This window comes from Schistocerca gregaria, chromosome 3 (genome assembly GCF_023897955.1).
Source record: "Schistocerca gregaria isolate iqSchGreg1 chromosome 3, iqSchGreg1.2, whole genome shotgun sequence".
Taxonomy (NCBI): domain Eukaryota; kingdom Metazoa; phylum Arthropoda; class Insecta; order Orthoptera; family Acrididae; genus Schistocerca; species Schistocerca gregaria.
Window position 1 is genome coordinate 402471168 of NC_064922.1, and position 16715 is coordinate 402487882.

General features: G+C 41.5%; 1 protein-coding gene across 3 annotated transcripts in view; it reads left to right on the forward strand.

Annotated features, from left to right (window-relative positions):
* The window catches only part of LOC126356171 (teneurin-a), a 2471974-nt gene that overhangs the window by 2012918 nt on the left and 442341 nt on the right, over nt 1–16715 (forward strand). For 2 of the 3 annotated variants that reach the window (XM_050006927.1, XM_050006928.1), the window contains exon 1: nt 9455–9613. The exons of the other annotated variant lie outside the window; for it this stretch is intronic. The gene's annotated coding sequence lies outside the window, so the exon portion shown is untranslated. Of the gene's footprint in view, nt 1–9454; nt 9614–16715 lie in introns of those variants that run through there. 3 annotated transcript variants of the gene reach the window in all.

The following is a 16715-nucleotide window of genomic DNA, read 5'->3' on the forward strand; positions in this document are numbered from 1 at the left end:
TAAGATTCCACACACATTTGAACTTTTTTTTGATTTGGCGTGTTAATTTGAAGGGGTGGCCGGATTCCCTTCCACAGTCGCCACCCCGTACCCCCCCCCCCCCCCCCCCCTCCGCCTTGGATGCAATGTGAGTACACCAACTGTCTGCATCTAGTGTAATCCATGGGATAGAGCGAACGTGTGTCAAATGTCTGTGAGTCGAGTAATTGAGGCGGAAAGTGGGGACCAGCCCGGTATTCACCTATCAGGATGTCTATAACCGCCTAAAAACCACATCTAGGCTGACCGGCACACCGGCCCTCGTTGTGAGTCCGCCGGGCAGATTCGATCCGGGGCCGGTGCGGCTACTCGGGCCAGGAAGCAGCGCGTTAGAGCTCTCGGCTACCATGGCGGGTTTTCATATTCTCTCACTCGTTACACACAAAATATCAGTTCTACAGTAAAAATGAACAGGACCCTTTTGTTGGCAATTTACCGTAGTGCAACAGTTGAGCCTACAGGCTCAACTGTTCAAGCTCTAAATTGTTATATATTTTCAATGCGTGTTAACGAATGATCTGTGTGCAATGTAATTATAATGTACTGTATGAAATTGTCTTTTAAACAGATAATACTTAATTATTTTTACCACAGATATCCTTACAATCTTTTAAACAGTCGGCCCCCCGGTAGCTGAGTGGTCCGCGAGACAGAATGTCAATCCTACGGGCCCGGGTTCGGCTCCCGGCTGGGTCGAGATTTTCTCCACTCAAGGACTGGGTGTTGTGTTGTCCTAATCATCGTCATTTCATCCCCATCGACGCGCAAGCCGCCGAAGTGGCGTCAACTCATAAGACTTGCACCAGGCGAAGGTCTACCCGACGGGAGGCCCTAGCCACACGACATTTTATTTCAGTAGCACACTGTTTTGTTAATTTTAATTGCACGATGCATATTTATTTACAGTTTCCTCTGTAATGGCGCCTACGTGGAAAATAACGTACTCGATATTAGTGGCCCAGTACACAAAATTTGCATCAGAAAATGAAAATAATGACGAAGATGCTTTATTACTTTCAGAAATGCATAAAATGAATAAGTATTCTCAATAATATCTGGACTAGAAGAGCCGTAATTATCGACTTAAATGGCGGACAACAATATAGTAAGATCGTAAGTAGTAAGTCTTAATAGATGATTTCATCAATTATAGCAAATAACATTTTGTATCCTGAAAACGCTTTAGATAAATTAACAATGATTACACTTACTACAGTCCTCTTAATATGGAACGTAGGAAGAGTGCGTCTTGCTAGGTTAGCGGTACTACTTGAAAAGGTAAAACATCTTCTCTTTTATCAGATCGATAGATATTCAGCGATCACAGGCCCTACAGAACACGCGCTGCTTCCACAAACTGCCTCCATTCCTTCCTGTTTTGTGTCACTCTCTTTTATGAGACAAATGAAAATTAACAAAGTATATATTACAAGCAATCCTGTTGGCAGAACATCCGCAACTGAGCATTATAGCAGAGGTTGAAAATACCGCTTTAGTTGTAAAGTACTTTATTTTGTGAAAATAAAGTAATTTACAACTGAAGCGGTATTTTCAGCCTCTGCTAAAGTATATATTGTCTTCTTTAGTCATTCTCTACAGAGATAATAAATAGTGCTTATTGCCTTTGCCTTTTCGTTCGACGTACTTCACATAAAAAAATTCCAATGTTTTTCACATAGCACAGAAAAATATTAAGTCCTTTTTACTAGTATATTCACAGGGAAAAATACGCCTGGGGACACCACAAGCCACAGTTGAAAATAACACCCTGTCAAGTGTTCGTGTAACTGTATGTCTGTGTTTCAGGATTCGACATTCATAGAATATCAGAAACACATTCATTATGTATCTACATACTGGGACAGAGTACTTTTTATACATATATCTCTACACCACTTCCACACTTTTCTCCTTCTGTTTTACCGTACAAAAACTGTTAAATTTTACTAACGCTTAATACACTTAACACTTTTTTAGTGTATCCAATCTAATATCTTCAGTAAGCGGACAATGTCACTCATCAAATGAGAAACAAAACTGAGAAGCGGAAAATTGTTCTTCGTTAATTTATTCAGTAAAAGTCTGTAAAAAGTGGTTCTGAAACGTGAAATATGGATGCTATTCATATTCTGCAGCTGTTTACTTGCTGGTTATTCTGCCAGTAATAATAATAATGCTTATTTTCTTTATTCATATTTTAGGATTTTGTCTGTTGTTTGCTCCCTTACATTTCTTGCTTCGTTCTCTGGAGATAACTCTATCTTCGTCTGCCAGTTAATCTCAAAGCGAAGGGATGACAGTCCATTACAGATTACGGTATTACACTGTTCTTCGTTCTGAAGACATAGTTTTTAATTTCCCCCACAGTTCCTTATTTGTTTATTAACATTTTAATTTATCTCTTATTACTCATCTGATACGCTCTACCTTAATAAAAAAAACTTGTGTCTGCCTTTTGAGTGCTGCTTTCATTATTATCCAGATATATGTGTCGTACATCAAATACAGTGTTGCCGCTGTTTTACAAAGTTTAATTAAAGTTTCTTTCGTCAAAACCAAATTAAATTTAGGACGCCGTGTTCTTTGCGTGTACCATTCTCTTTGACGGAAGGGGACATTCCACACCATCTCTCGTGACACAAAGAAATGTTCAAAATACTCGGAACTGGCGTATTCCGTCATGCGAATAATGACTCTGTTACAGACGATGAAACAGGCTACATTGTTTTGATGTTCCGACCGATTCGCAGGCTGAAAACTCCGCCCCGTTAAGAAATTAAGGCTTTATTTATATGGTAGCCCAGTCTCATAAAACAGTCATAATGGAAGACATGCTCGGCCTGCATGAAGGAGGAATGATAAATAATGTCGTTACAGGCGGCGTACAGACTCAGAGAAACCCCTGAATATAATCCTCCGCCAATGGAAGACATGCTCGGCCTCCATAAAGGAAGAGTGGTAAATAATGTCGTTACAGGCGGCGTATAAGCTCAGATGAACACCTGAATATAATCCTTCCGCTTTGATAATCTTGCTGTAGTGTCTTAACGTGGCTCTAACGTTAAGTACCTTCTCTTGTAATTGTTTTTCGTTAGACCATCGGAACCAGTTTAATTTTGAGATTCTGACGATAATTGATTCCTCTTGCAAAATATTCTCCTGGATAACTTTATATAAATATTTGAAATTCTTGATACGTTCGCTCCTCTAATAGCCAGTTCTAATCTGTTCTGTTACATCATTGATGCTACTTCCTTTCTCCGTATTTTTAACTATAATTCCACTCTTTTTAACTGCCATTTATTTTTATTTGCTCTCGAATTACGACTTTCTATTGAATTTTGGCCTCAATTCCTGTTTTGCACTTTAGAAAAAACGAATACGTCAGGGGAAAAAGTATTTGTGAGAGATTTATAGCAGCGAGTTGCTTATGGTTGTTCATTAGTTGCATGTTTGTACGATAAATCATAAGAACACACAACGAGTCATTTTATATTCGCGTCATAATTTATTTTGCAAGTTTTCCTACATGTAGATCATTTACAAGTGTTTTCATTTTGTCTAAAAACAAAAGACATACAGATGCGATTTAGCAACTCCTACCCACTACCTTTTACACGTTAAAACAATTAAAAAATTCTATGGACCTTTCTCACTTTATTTTCAAATTTTATTTTTCCCTCTGGCAAATATTTTATATCACTGGGATCAAAACTTTTATCTGCTGCACTAAGCATCCCTTTTTGTGCTAAAGGTAGGCTTAATGCGGCGTAATGAATGTCATTTTTTCTTCTGATATTGTAATTACGTGCATCATTGTCCCTTTTTAAGTGAACTGGATTATTTACAACAAACTTCATGAGTGAATAAATGTATTGTGAAGCAGTAGTCAAAATGTTTGATTACTTAAACAGACGTCTACAGGATGATCGTGGGTGAGCACCATGTATTATTATTATTGCACGTTTTTGAGAAATGAATACTTTCTTTTTTAAATGTGAGTTATCCGCGAACATTATTCTACACGCCATCAATGAATGGAAATATGCAAACTATGCTAACTTACTGTTTTGTCGCTCCCAAAGATTTGCAATGGTTCTAAGTAAAAATGTGGCTGAACTAAGTTGTTTTAAAAGTTCTAAAATGTGCTTGTTCTAGTATAATTTCTCATCAATAAGGACACCTAATAATTTTGAAGTTTCCTCCCTATTTGTCATTTCTTTATCACATGTTGATGCGCACACCTGAATATGGTGTACCTGTTTAAAATGTAGGATCAGAACATTCGAAGAAACTAGTCACTGATACTTTTAAGATATAGTGACACTTAATGACGTAAGTGTTACATATCTACTATGTCGAGTGCGTCCCGACATTTTTAGAGTCAAAATAATGCCGACAGGAGAGGAGCCCCTGATTGTGTGCTTCGATGTAAGGAACTAATTGGTCGGAAATGAATCTGTAGTTCTCACTGACACAGATGAGCCAAAGTATTAGTACCAGCTGAGTAATAGCATGCTGGTCCACCTTTGAATAGCAATACGGCAGCGAACTTACCTGACACTGCTTCGTAAAATTCTTGGTCGGTTTCTAGACGTATGTGGCATCACATATCTACGCAAATGCTACGCAATTTCCTTAAATTACGGGTCGGCGGTTTGTGGGCGCAGAACTGGTGCCCGGTAGCGGCGAATCTGGTGGCCAAGACATCAACGTGAGTTCACTATTATGCTCCTCAAACCACTGTAGCATAATTCTCGCCCCGTGGCACGAACAGTTACCCCGCTGGAAGATGCCATCGCCGTCGGGGAAGACGAAGCATGGAGGGATGCAAGTGGAGCGCAGTAATTTTCACGTAGTTCACAGCTGTCACGGTACCTTAGATTACAACGGCAGCTCCTGTAGAAACCTAGGTGTATTTCACACATAACACATTACTGCCCCCGCTGGCCAACGTACGTGGCACAGTGCGTGTTTCCAACAGCCATTCGCCTGGAGAATTGTGTATACCAACACACCCATCAATACAGCGTAACAAGAAACGTGATTTATGAGACCAAGTGACACATTTCCATTGATCCATGGTATACTATCGGTTATCTCATGTCCTTCCTGTTGGAACTGACGTTGCCATTGGCTGACCATAGCGGGGCCCCACATTCAATAACGTGTGCTGAATGGTGTGCTCCTAAACACTTTTTTCTACACCGGTCTTGTTCTCTGTTGTCAGACCTTCCACAGATCGACGTTTATCATGCCATCTAGAGTGAGAACGCCTCTAACGTCCACCTACGAGGCGTAGACGTACAATACATTGTTCTTTGGTGGTTTTTTTTACCGCCCTTCAACCGCTTTCCACATATACTAACAACAGTAGTACATGGACAGCCGACCAGCTCTGCCCTTTCCGAGATGCTCGTTCCCAAGCGCTGGTCTTTAATAATCTGCCCTTTGTCGAAGTCGTTTATTCCAGTGGATCTCCCATTCTTTTCATACTCGTCTCTGCTCCTCTTATACCGGGTGATTCCATAATGGTGTTACAGACTTTCAGGGATGATGGATAATGGTAAATATATCAATTTGAGGTAAGGAACCACAATTCGGAAACATCCGAGTCGAAAAGTATACAGAAAATCTACTCAGATTCCACCTTAACCTCATGCAGCGCTCAAACTCAGGACCCAAGCTTACGAACCCTGATCATGAAGTACAGAATTCCCGCTGAATACTCCTCAGTACCCTCAGATGTTTTGCACTGTTGATGTACTACTAATGACACTCATAACTTGACGTCAGAGAGACAGAAAAAGTCTGTGGTACAGTAATTATGAATTCCATATACTCGCACATCTTTCATTAGTAGCTAGATGTACAACAAAGAAATCATGTGGGGTGAGATCAATTGAACGTGCTGGCCATGAAACGGGACCTCATCCACCAATACACTTTTTAGGGAATGTCTGATCCAAGTTTTCACCAACCATCAGTCCAAAGTGAGGTGGGCTCCATCATTGTTGGAACCACATCCAGTGACGAAAACCAAGTGAGAAATATTCCAGGAACCTGTGTAGTATGTCTCCGATGAACGCATGTATTCCACTGTCAGAAGTATCAGACATTTTTCCGCTTATAACTTCATTACCAGACCAGAGTCCCTATCTCCTATTGATGCACTTACTCTTCTCTAACAGCCCTGGCAGTTTGTAACAGCATCACACAAGCACTATGTATGCTTTACCGCATCTTGTGTCCGCAACGCTACAATGCGGCATTAAATTTCGTGGTGTCATAATGTTTTGGCTCATGAATTTACGTTAACAGGAGGAAACATGACATCAGACGAAGTGGCATATCCTCTTGTATCACAAAATCAGAGTCAACGACTGTATAACTCACTAGAAAGATGCTACAGAGATGCTCCCTTTGTATAAGTCAATAGCTCTGCAAGGTATCTGTAGCCACAGAGTTCATCTTAGGAATACTTTTGCAATATTTGACACTGATTTTGAGACATAAGAGAATATCCCACTTTTGCCTTCTTTTGTGCTATTCCCCGTAAACATATAGCCTACTCAGGTTGTAATGGGAATAAGTGCAGATATTTTGATATGCGGTACCTTCATACATAGACAGATCAGTGTGCTGTTTGTTTTTTCTCTGTGCTGAACAATCTTCCCACAAACACGTCTGATGTTTTCCGCGCAATCCAATTGTACTACAAAGTGTACTACTACTGTCAGTGTAGGCTAACAGTTTTGCGTCCATGCATCCACAGTTCAACACCAGATCTACTGCCCAGGGGAAAAGAAGCATTAATGGCTTGCTGTTTTTCCACATGCACTTGGAGTTACTAACGAACCTAAAAACATATGACTTGGAATAGCTATAATTCTTATTTTGAAAATGACGTAAATACTAATGTAATGTTGTTCAGCACACTGTCTTCAGTAACCAATAGAAATATCTGCACTTATACCTGTTACATCCAGTATACCAAGCACTTTGTCATGGCTGTCAAGTTTTATTAATATAAGAGGTGTTGTGAGTAACTAATGTTGCTAATGTAAGAAGTGTCATGGACAATATGAAACGAAATGAAAATTTATTAAGCCGTAAAGTTAACACAGCACTCAGGAATAGTGGTGGAAAGACACGAGAAGTGGAGCAGACATAACAGTAACCTACACAGAGTCGAAAGTGGTTCGTTGACAGCCAGCGTGTCTATATGCAGTAACTATAACGTGGATGAGACTTCTGAGACGAACTTGAAAATAGTATGGTTGCTGCATTTCAGAATAACTCCAATGTAGGTTGGAAGTTTCCAGAAATTAGGAGGATCTTCGGCAGCATCAGGTAAAATAACGTTGCTAGAGAAACTCATCCTGGAGTCCCTGAAAAATCAGTACGTAAGCGATAAGCGCTAAGGACCAACTCATTAACAGTAATTACCAAGGAGCACTTACTACAACAGCCGAGTCGTTGCGAGCACTCGCTGTAGAGAGACACTTCAAAGCTGCTGCAGGAAAAACTTCGATAAGTCTTTATGCATTCGAGGGAAGTCAACTGGGTTTCCAATAAGTATCCAGCAACTTTTACTATCTTGAGTTGTGTACCTATTGATAACGAACAAGCTCTGAAGAGTTTGTCTCTAGTAATAGCAAAGTGTAATAGTTGGTATTTTCTGTGTGTCAGGATATACATAATAAGTGCTGTTTTATACTTTTCTTCTAGAGCGAATAAGGTGTCTAATTGCATGAGCCGTGCCACGCGCATAGGGAATCGGTATTGTGTGATGTTGAATTACGCTGTAGAGTTTACGCAACAGTTGATGTCTGAGAAGCTCGCAGATAGACAGGGCGATCACATATGCCCTCGGGAGTGTGAGCAAACAGTGAGTGCGTGCGTGCGTTTGGGATGACAGTTCTCTTCAGTTACATAATTAGTATTTTGTGTGTGTCAGGATACAGAGAGGAAAGAGCACTCTCTTGCACTTGTCTCCTATTGTTGTTAGAGTACTTGAATGTGTATTGTTGGGATCACTTCCAAGCATAGTACTCACCTCTGATAGTGAAAGGTAGAGCTCCAAGATCCAGGAGTTGCTCTAAAGGGGTAACGTATGGAATGTTAATGTGTAATCTTTGTCGTTTAAAGGTGAGGTTGAACTGTTGGGAAATAAAGTGTTCTTAAATTGCACCCTTACGTGTCTGCACACTTATTCACTTCCTACGAAGCCAACAAATTCTCCCCTCCGTTCCAGAATCACCCGCGCTAAGCATCCAAAGGAGACTTTCTTGCTTTCATTCCGTTAAAGGTAACTTAGCACACTTCGCTCTTCATTGCTGTCAAAGTCCCGACTGTGTCACACAGGCCACACCTTCATTCGTAATTGGTGATAGAACCAGTGTCAGGATATGACAACTTTCTTACATTCTATGGTTTTGCGCGGTTAGTGCATAGCGTTGATCTAGATAAAATGATTCTGATTGAATGCTTGTCCTGTAATTAATATCGATTATTTTTGTAAGCATATGTTACATAATGGTTTTTAAAATTTTTTTGTTAGTAGTCATTGTGCCTAATAACGTTCTTTTACCTGAGGACGATCTGTTGTTTGACGAAAACTGATAGTTCTCGCAACAGTAACAAATACCTATTACACTAAATCATGACCGAGTGAGGTGGCGCAGTGGTTAGCACACTAGACTCTCATTCTGGAGGACGACGGTTCAAAACCAGCGTCCGGTCATCTTGATTTACGTTTTACGTGATTTCTCTAAAGCGCTTCAGGCAAATGCCGGGATGGTTCCTTTGAAAGGGCACGGCCGACTTCCTTCCCCATCCTTCCATAATCCGATGGGACCGATGACCTCGCTGTTCCGCCCTCTCGCCGCCGATGGGACCGATGACCTCGCTGTTCCGCCCTCTCGCCGAAATCAACTAAACAACCAACAAAATGATGATTATTTATACATCTTAAAAGCGTCTTAGTCATTTTGGATTGAATATGCTTTGCCCCGCCCACACTGGATCGGTTTTTTGAGGCCCTGAATTACTCTGTAGAGTTTGCGCAACAGTTGATCTCTGAGAATCTCGCAAATAGGCAGGCAGAGACCCATTTGCCCTCGTAAGTGTGAGCAAACTGTGCGTGCGTGCGTGCGTCTGGGACGACAGTTCTCTTCAGCTACACTTTTCTGTCCCTCCCCTCGACTTCGTTCCCTACCGCCCCACACCCCTTGCTGCGTCCCACCCTCCTCACCTCCCGGCCCCACCCTGCCCGGTCCGTCAACCACCTCGGCGGCATAGGCGTGCGCGCGCGCACACAGCGCCGCTCGGCTGTCACCAGCCTTGCTGACGTAGCAGGCCGAGTGGTGGGGGCAGGTCTGCCGACACCAGCTGCCTGTGCCGCGGCTGCTTCAGTCCGCGTCTGGCCTTGTTCGGGAGCGCATCGACTAGACAGGAGGTTGCGTGCGCCGCGTGACTGGACCGCTTCCCTGAAGCCTACACCTATGAACTTCGGCAACGTGACAGCACCGGAGATACAACTGCTGCCACTGCACTGCCCTCGCTGTTCAGGGTCAGTGGTTGCGTCATCAACAGTCGCGACTAGATGTTTGTGGTGTATTCGTCATTTACCTGATTGCGCGCCCCACAGCATGAGAGCTTCGCGGTTTGCCTAACTCTCAGGCGCTAGGATTTCTGCCGCTCGCTGTGCATTGCCGGTTGCGTGTGCCGTACGCGTAAATTGTTGATAACAGATTACTTACGAGACACCGCTCTCTGCTTTGACCCCGAACCGTGTTGTTATGCATCTGCGCTCTAGACATTGTGATAACTTTTATCGTGGTGCCGTGCAAGTCTCTTAATTCTTTATGTGGACGGAAGTGTTCTTGCCATCTACGTTTTATGTAGTGTTTCCTTTCAACAAAGGTACCCTATGTTAATCGTATAATGTGAAATAGATTTGCATTTTCAAGTAATACGTCACTGCGTTTCAGTGGATCATTAACACATTTAATCACACGATTGTATAAAGTATTGCGATCTCAGTCCCGGATTGATGTTCTCCTGTGTAGGTAGCGAGTGAAGCAAGCTTTGAGTATTCTGTGTAGTTAGATTCATAGCATTCCAAGCCTAATAAAAACTTCTGTAGAAGTTATTTGGTCGAGTGAATATCCATTTCCTATCATTATTATATATTAGGTTTGCAACGACGCGACGCGCTTGTGTTATTTATAGTTTCAAACATAGCATTATCAACATATTAAGAGCGCTGATTTGATTAATATTCGTTCTAAATTAAACATCAATTATCACTATCCCAAGTCTTTTGATGTTATTTTTCCGTTTCTATACGAATGAAATTACAAAATTTCTGTGTTTTTTTCTGACACAGTGGTACGTGAGTGACAGCTGAAACTATCAGTTCCAAACGAGGCCTCTGACCAAAATGGTGATTTTTGATTTGAATTCATCCACGCTACAAGCCTGTGTCGAAAGCCTGTGAAAGTAAAAATAATCGTTTCTTTTGTAACCTAAAAATAATCTGCTGCTTCCAGATGCAGTCGATCAACATCAGAAGCTTTTCAAGGAATTATTCCTAGCGTCATGTGACTGCCGTCCTGACTTGTTAAATGCGATGTTTGCCTCTTGTGCGACGCTATGACGTTGCGGACACAAAAACGGGTAAAGAAGAGCTCGCTCTTTCCTTCCGAAAACTTTTTTCTTAATCACGTGACGACAACTGCACTTTTTGCGATGAGAGGCAGTGTTAAATGTGGGTTCAGTTGTTCACTGTGCGTTGAGTCGTAGGGAAGTTTTCTCGGTAATCAAACTACAGCACGATAAAGTTTTTTACAGTTTCATCGGCGTAACTTGTCTTGCGCGAGGAACGTATACGTGCCTGCGGATCTTAATATCTTGAAAGCTTTCTGCCGGGCACCTGTCGATCCGTAATGATACATTGAGTGACTGATGGATCCCAAAGGGCGGCTGCATTACGGACACGTGTGAATGCGTTTGTTCTCTAAACCTCGCAGAAGAGGGAATGGAGCCGTTCTCGCCAGTGAAAGACGCACCGCTGCGAAACAAACATCACCGAAAGTCGCGATGTGGTCCATCATTTATTGTAACTTCGAATGAGAAAATCTGAGATTCTTAAGTCACGGTTAGTGACTGTCAAGAATATCAATTCAACTACACATGACTGTAACCACTTTTAGTGATTAGTGAAAGCGAATGGTTAAAGTTATTTGTGCATCGTTCTTAGTAGCACTGTGACCACATTTTTACGCTATACAGAGAATCTGTGCATTTCAATTCTCCAAAGTCAATGCCAGTGGACTATACTGATTCTTTGGACTATAAAGCGTACATCAGTCAATGCACAAGTATTTTTTTATTGGCTCGGAGCACTATGGGACTTAACATCTAAGGTCATCAGTCCCCTAGAACTTAGAACTATTTAAACCTAACTAACCTAAGGACATCACACAACACCCAGTCATCACGAGGCAGAGAAAATTCCTGACCCCGCCGGGAATCGTCACCGGGATTTTTTTTAATTGCTTACACTGGTTTGGACACCATTGTCTTGAACAAATATGCTGATCATTAATCACATCAAGTTTGCTATGGTATTGCAAATGCGTTATAAAAGAATGATACGTTTCTAAGAGTGTATGTGTATATTGCTATTGTCATTTTAACATTTCGTCCTCCACGCTTCGAAATTGCTATACTGATACTGGCGAACACTAAGCTATTTAGAAAGAAAGATTGTAGCATTGTCAGCTGAACATAATACAGTGAGATGAATCGAATATCACAATAGTTGTTGATAAAACCACCCATGTTGCGGAATTTTTATAGAAAGTGAAAGTAAGGCAAGGAGAGCAACTCTCTGAAGAGGAGAATTATGATCTTGTACATTAACTCGAAAATGCTGATCTTTTACATTAACTCGAAAATGCAACTGTGAGATCTGAATAAGCTATTGTTAATCGAATATTGTCAAAAACGTTCAACTACTACCGCATACTCCTAGTAAAGGAAGATGTATTTTCCCTACAATCTCTAAGACAACCGTGGCACGAGTAAGAGATTGCGGTTTTTTTTTTTTTTTTTTGTAGTTTCTTAGCAAACAAGGATGAAGTACGAAGCTAGTGTGTAAATGCCTCGAAGTTTATCTCCTTTTTGGCGATAATTTTTAAAAAAGAAATATTTACGAAACAAGTCGCCTTGTTATCTCTAACGGGACATGTCCGCTATAGGCAGAACATTTTCCTTTTAAATAAACCTTATTTACAGGAAACCAAGTGCAGGATGCGTTCGTTTTCAACATTTCAGTATCAACTCAGTTATGATCGTATTTGCAGAATGTCGGGCGTTAAGTACTATATGGCCTTAGCCGCCACAACACAAACAATCCCGCTGAAGAGTAAGTTTCATCACTGAAATTTTCTGTAAATAGTAGATGGAAAATCAGTATATTTTCCTTTTTTGTGTTTACAACAATATCCTTTCATTTTATGTTATCTTTTTCGAAAGTTGTTTTTACGTGAAAAGCATGTCTCGTCTATGTGCCTACAAATACAAAGTTTTCTAAGATTATTGGACATTTCTTTTTCGTTGATTCAATCATGTCGATATTACCTTCCTGGTACTGCAACCAGTCCTGTTGTGATATATCTCTCTACACTGGAACACTTTTTCGAAATTCGTTCATCAGTTGGCAAGGCATTATAGCACTAGTGATGATCTGTTGTGTAAATGATCACTCTAAACGCTGTCATAACGGATATACAACAGCTGTTGACGGCAAATGGGTTTTCTGTACACATATCTTCCTGATTAAACATAAGGATACCGCAGAAATAAAATACATAAGCGATAGTAAACAGAAATATTCCACGACAGCACATGTAAGAAACGAAGCGTCTCATAATACGCAGTAATACTGCAATAATTAGAAGCATACATGCAAACCTGAGTGAGATAATGCTCTCACAATGGACACATGGTTCTTATTAAGAAGGAGCATAAAACCAGACATCTGCTTGCAGCGTATTGGTAGTAACCAAGACACGAAAGATAAGTAAGGAATTTTTTAAGGATAATTTTTAGTATTCGAGAAACCGCGTATGGTTTTGAAGGCAGTGAAATGAGATACCATTTTTTCTTATCCCGTAAGATGTAATGAAATACAAACTTATTTTCTTTCCGGAACGTAGATGAAAACGTGGGAGATGGGAAATGTCACTTTCATTAAGCTCACAAAATACACAGTGTGGATGGATAAAAACATGGAAATCAGTTTTCTAGTTTCTCACGATTAGCTTAATCTCGAAGTAAAGTCAATCTGTGGATAGTTCGTTGCCTGACGAGAATAGTTACTGGTACATTTCATTACCCACAAACCTCTGAACTTGTAAGTTCCCGACGGAGTGGAAATTAAGTTTTGTCTGCCGCTCGTAATTCTTCCAGTAGTTTCAAGTATAATTTGTCTACCCTACGGGTGAGCGGGCATTGTGTTTGACTACTATATGTAGGATCCAGGTTCGAGCCCCGGTTCTGTCACTGAGTTCGCTTTGTAGACAGGAATGCAACTGGGGCCATAGAGTCTCTCGAAGACAACTGTAGATGTACACGAAGAAACGGTTTCGTAATCCGTCCTTAAATGCTGTTCTGCCCGCTTTTCACTCCAGCACACGTCAGACGGCGCCCAATGCAGGGAATGAACTGGATGTCTACATCTACGTTTATACTCCGTGAGCCCCTGCACAATGTATAGCGGAGAGAACGTCGTATAGTTATTATCCATATTCTGTCTTATTGCATTTGCGTATTGAGCGAGGGAAAAATGATTGTTAATATTCCTCTTTACCTGCCCTGATCCCTTTAGCTTACGCTTACGTCCCCTACGCCACATTTTTTTTTTTTTTTTTTTTTTTTTTTTTTTTTTTTTTTTTTCGGGATTCCTCGAACATTCCTGTTACACTTTCGTATGGCCTACACTGACTTGTTACGCCCCTAGTAAGGCATCTCTGAATTCCGTCTATGTCTGTTGCCATGCGTACTTCATAAAAACTTCAAGCACACTCAGTAATTTGTGGCATTAGCGTCTTTTATGCCATTTCCTTTATAGAAGCATTGAATTTTCCCAGACCTCTTCCAGCACGTCTAAGTATTCCATTTATCTTCTCTAATACTGATTTTTGAGTGATCATCCCATTTCGTATCATGGCAACACTTCCCTATGCACAACAGTGTTGTCAGTGAATAGTCTCATGGTGGTGCTGATCCCAGCTGACAAATAGTTTGTGTACATTGAGGGGATTAGAAGTCCTAGTACACTTCCTTGCAGCACAATCATTCTTACTTTCGTTTAAGTGTAACATTTGCCGTCCAGGGTGATCGTAACTCAGTTTCATAGTCGATATGGTGCAATGCCGAACGTCTTTCAGAAATCAAGGCGATATTTCTGCAGTAAGTCTGTTATTCATGAATACAGTCAACTCGCAAATCCGCTTTTAATAGTGAAAGGAGTGCTGTCGTATTTCCTGTAAGTTTTGTATGTAATTACTTTGTGTTATTTGTTAGCAGTGTAATTGTGCTTGTTGTAGGAGACCTTTTCAGAACCATATTTCTTAAAAGCATAGCAAAGGATTTCAGAATTAGTTAATTACCTACAATTCATATCTTTTATAAACGTACTAGATGGCAAGTTTTTATGGTAATAAACAGATTCGGCTGAATTAGACCATCTTCAGGTGCAAAATACAGAGATAAAGTTGTCTCCGTGATTGTTTTGACGACGCGCACAAGTTAATGTCAGTAATAAATAAGATCCTGGTTAAAATACCATCAATTTCGAGTCGTATCAGTTGAGACAATTCGGCCCAGTTCTGGAACATTCTGGACACTTTTACATCCCGTATGAAAGCCGGACACCTTGCAAGTAGCCGGCCGCAGTGGCCGAGCGGTTCTACGCGCTACAGCCTGAAACCGCGCGACCGCTACGGTCGCAGGTTCGAATCCTGCCTCGGGCATGGATGTGTGTGATGTCCTTAGGTTAGTTAGGTTTAATTAGTTCTAAGTTCTAGGGGACTGATGACATGAGAAGTTTAGTCCCATAGTGCTCAGAGCCATTTGAACCTTGCAAGTCCCGGCACTCATATGTTTTAACTCCAACGGAAACAACTGTTGGAAACTCAAGAATTTTATCTCCGTTGACGCGGCTTGAAAACCGATAACATTTTAACCACTGATGCCGTGGCGAAAAACTTAGAGGACGCTGCTATCATCCTCATCACGTTTTTGATCTGAAGACCGTGCTTTGTTCACGAACTTATACAACAAGCCAGTTGTTTCCCACCGACGACTCAATCCCGTCTTTGACACTTCATCTGCATTCATTTTGAGTTCTAAATCCACATACACACTTTATAAACCAATCTCCAGTGCATGACTGAGAGTACGTAGTACCAATATTATCGATTTTCATTTCTCTTGCATTTGTGTGGCAACGGCCTTGCCGCAGTGGGCACACCGGTTCCCGTCAGATCACCGAAGTTAAGCGCTGTCGGGCGTGGCCGGCACTTGGATGGGTGACCATCCCGACCGCCATACAATGTTGCAATTTTTCGGGGTGCAGTCAGCCTCGTGATGCCAACTGAGGAGCTACTCGACCGAATAATAGCGGCCCCTGTCAAAGAAAACCATCATAACGACCGATAGAGCGGTGTGCTGACGACACGCCCCTCCTATCCGCATCCTAATCTGAGGATGACACGGCGGTCGGATGGTCCCGATGGGGCACTTGTGGCCTGAAGACAGAGTGCTTTTGCATTCGTGTACTGAGTGAGGAAGAAATTACTATATGTCAATGCAGTGTCTCACTATTCTCACCATTCCCGGACGAGATAGACCATGATGGCACCGTAATGATCGCACATTCTCCTTATAAAAGGGGTTTCCTAAATGGAGCTAACAGGACTTACGAGAGTACCGACGTCTTTCATCCGAGTACTCCCCTGTAAGTTCCCCGAGCGCTTCTTCACTTCTGACGGCAGTCGTAGCTATTGTGTGTGAATGTAGACTTTCCTAGCGTGTACTTTTGATGAGAAACTGTCATATTTCCAGCCGGGTGGCGGTTTTAAAATACTGCGACGTTTCTGGTGGTGGTGGGGGTGATGATGATGATGATGATGATGATGATGATGACACTCTTCGAAACATCACGGGATTTTAACACAGACACCCAGCTGGACTCGCATTCGAGAGAACGACGGTTAAAGCGTGCGTTCGGCCATTCAGATTTAGGTTTCCCGTGATTTCCCTAAATCGCTCCAGACAAATACCGAGATGGTTGCTTTGGAGGGGCATGGCCAATTTCCTTCCGCATTCTCGACAAAATCCGATCTTGTGCTCCGATGCTAATAACCCAGTCTTCCTTCCTTCCTCCTGTCTGGAAATCCGACAGATTTTCATCAGCAGTTATCATTTCTTTCATACTTTAGATCGAAAAATGCCGAATTTGGGCGAAACTTTCATTGCAATAGAATTACGTCCTCAAGACTGTGCTTTGTTCGCAAAATTATGAAAAACGACCACTGTTTTCAGCTAGCGACACATTGCCACCATTCCGACACTTTTTCAGCTGCTCTTTTCAGATTCTG